A 3,528-nucleotide genomic window follows, 5' to 3' on the forward strand; every position below is an offset into this window, starting at 1 on the left:
AAAAAAAAAAAAAAAGAGCTTTATCCATTTTCATAGGAAAAGGTAAAGTTAATAAAGCAAATAAAAAGAAAAAAACTAAAACAAAATCTTTCTTTGTACGTACATACATATGTATGTATGTATGTATGTATCTTGCTGATTCTGTTTCTCTGAAGAACACTGAGAAAAAAAAACTCTACTTATTTTAAAACAAACAGAACTTGGGACTCTGCAGTTAAAATCACTGACTGCTCTTTCAGAGGACCTAAGTTCAATTCTCAGCATCCTCACGGCAGCTCACAACTGACTGTAACTCCTGTTCTAGAGGATCTTAAACCTTCACACATACATGTAGTCAAGTCACCCAAGCACATAAAATTTAAAAAAACAAAAACAAAACTTAACAGTCATTGTTCTGGCTTCAGCTCCCTCTACTAGGTCTCAACAGATCAAACCAAAATGCATTTGCTCATGCTGAACCTCCCTGCCGACCATGCCCAAACCAAGCTGCAGAGGAGACAGGCAGCTAGTAATAACCAAGGCCCTACGCAGGCCAGTTCTAAGCTGTACAAGCAGTGCGTTAGCAACTTCCACAAGGAAAATAACATTGAAACATTCAAACTGCCTTCTGCTCTATTCTGCCAGCCTCAGCCCTTCTCTGTCTGTAGGACCAGCATACTCCTTGTATTTTATACAATGAAGTGTTGCCCAATACAGACCTGTAAATCAGGTCAATTATAATCTTTAACTTTTTAGTCTTTTGACATATTTACTTGCAATAAATAGATATTAGTATTTGTAGGTGACATAGGTAAGTGATAGATACATTTCCAAACATTCATTATCAGAATATTTTCTCCATAATTCACATTTCTTTAAAAAGGCAACTTACCACTAGCCATTAAAAGTTCCCTTTATCTTTTGAAGAGACACTTCTCAAAATTACATATTATGAGCATATAACTGACAACCATTTATTTTAAAAGGTAACAACTTTAAAACATCCAAGAGATAAACTGAATTTATGAGTAACAGATTTTCAAGGGTCCCTCCCAATTCCTACTAGAAGCACTGAAAACAGTTTGTCTTCCATATACTATGAAAATATTATTTTTGTGAGGTTAACTACAACAACAATATACCTAACTGCTCTATGGTCTTCTCTTATTCATTTTCTCCTTACCTATAAACAACAAAGTGAATAAATTTCAACTTTATTTCAACTTCCTTTTTAAACTTCCAGTCAAAGCACGGGGCTAGTAGTAGCAGAAAGGAAAAATTCTAGTCAAAACACTGCTTTACTGGTAGCCAACATAGTTTTTCCATAGAATATTGTTTTTGTTGAAGTCCTTTATTACTGAGAATAAATGTTCAACACATCTTTTCCTTAATGGCTCACACACAAAAAGATGGTTCTAAATATACTTGCATATTGAAACAGAACCTAACACATTATAATCTGAGAAATACTAGAAATATCTGTACTTTATACAGTCAACTATATGACAACACTGTTGTACATTTTGTTATTGTTGCTGAAAATAAAAAATAAAAATGAAAGAGTCCTCTCAGCAGCTACTTTGGAGGCCAAGGCAGAAGAACGACTTGGGCCCAGGAATTCTTTCGAGGTGTTTTCTAAGCAGCTTCTACAGTATTTAGCTTGTTGCCACACTGCTGATATGTGATGTTAGAGATATCTGTATCTGTAATACAAGAGCAAGCAGGAAATAAATGCTTATTGGGTCTCTGCCCTCAGTTCTTAGCACAACTTTTAAAACCTTTAGAACTCCTGAGTGACAAGACACATGCTTCCTGGTCTTTAAACTCCCAGTCCCCCTTGAACCATACTTGATTTTATGCTAATGAGGTGACCTGGATTGGATTTGGTCATTTACCTAAGGAACCTGTTAGTATAGGATTGAAACTTTTCAGCCCCTTTATAAGAGGGGCTAAGGATTGATTACAATAACCAATAACCAAGGATTTAATCAATATTGCCTAAGTCATGAAACTTCCATAAAAAACCTAAACAATGTGTTTAGAGAGTTTCTTGGTTGATGAACACAGCCATGTGCCACAGGGACCAAAGGTCTCCCCTGTACTCTGAGCCTTTCCAGACCTCATCTTAGGTCTTCTTCATATGATTGTTTACCTGCATGCATCATCAAGCAATAGTAAGGTGTTCTGAGTTCTGTGAGACATCAGAGTGAATTATGACACCTGATTTCGTCAAGCCTTCTGAAGTATTAGAGGTCCAGGATAGGAAAGTGGGGTCAGTCCTATAGTGGGAAGCCCTTAAAATTAAGAGGTCTTTTCTTTATTAAAAACAAAACCTTTTTCTCCAAATATAGTAAGATGACAAGCATTATATTGGCCATTTCTTTTGTCTGCCTATCTATGCTCTATGTATTAAATTTAACCCAGTATCTCTTTAAATCCAAGACACTGGTGTCAATTCATGCTTTACATCCTAGTAGAGTTTTAGACAATACAAAGAATTCTAGTGGATCATTTTGTATGCTCTTTTCTTAAGATTCCTGTTTAAATAATATGCTCTGCTTGTTTGCTGTGGTCAGTCATTATTCCTTTACTGAAATATCACTGGGTTTCTCCAGCATTCAGGAGACACAGAAGGATCAACCCAGACTGAGGCCAGCCTAGGCTAACGAAGTGAATTTAAATCTAGTCTGAGTACATATAGGGAGACCATGTCTCAACAAACAAAACTGCTTTAAAAGTGTATGTTAGTCTTATGTACTTGAATAGTCAAAGACATCCACACTCTAGTTTCACTAGCTGGAGCAGTGGGCTTTCCCCTCAGCAGTGCTAACCCAAGATCTACCTGATCCACACCAAATCTCAGAAGTATCAGCTTTCTCAGAGGTATTTTGAGTTGTTTATCATTTAAAAATAATTAAAAAATAAAAGTTTTAAAACTAATCAGACTATTGAAAAACCATAGTCAAATTTCACTATTAATTAACAGTTAAATTTACAAGCCATAAAATCTAAAATATAATTTTCTTTTATAAGGCTTTCCAGTTTGTAAGACTTACTATTTTAATTAAGGGTGTGTGTGCATGTGAGTACAGGTGCCGTGAGAGGCCAAAAGCATCGAATCCCCCTAGAACTGGAAGACGGTTGTGAGCCTCCACACATATGTAGACAAAACATACTCTTAACCATTAAGACATCTCTCTAGCCCACATTTAATAGTTTTTACAAAAATTTTATATGTATACAATTTTAATTAGTTTGTTTTTTTAGAAAAAGTTAGATATAAATCAAGTAAGACTCAAATGTCCTATATAGTTGAGGGTGGTTTTGAATTTCTAATCCTCCTATTCCAACCTCCAGAGTGCATCCAAGGCTTCATACATGCTAAGCAAGCACCTACCACCTGAGTTAGATTCCTAACCATACAACTTTCCAGTATTAATGTAAATACTTACTACTTGTCTTAGTCAGGGTTTCTATTCCTGCACAAACATCATGACCAAGAAGCAAGTTGGGGAGGAAAGGGTTTATTCGGCTTACACTTCCATGCTG

General features: G+C 35.8%; 1 protein-coding gene across 4 annotated transcripts in view; it reads right to left on the reverse strand.

Moving 5' to 3' along the window:
• Fnbp1l (formin binding protein 1 like) overlaps positions 1-3,528 on the reverse strand; it is an 83,803-nt gene that overhangs the window by 52,592 nt on the left and 27,683 nt on the right. The gene's annotated exons all lie outside the window — the stretch shown is intronic.

Source organism: Mus caroli, chromosome 3 (assembly GCF_900094665.2).
Source record: "Mus caroli chromosome 3, CAROLI_EIJ_v1.1, whole genome shotgun sequence".
In the NCBI taxonomy this organism is placed as follows: Eukaryota; Metazoa; Chordata; class Mammalia; order Rodentia; family Muridae; genus Mus; species Mus caroli.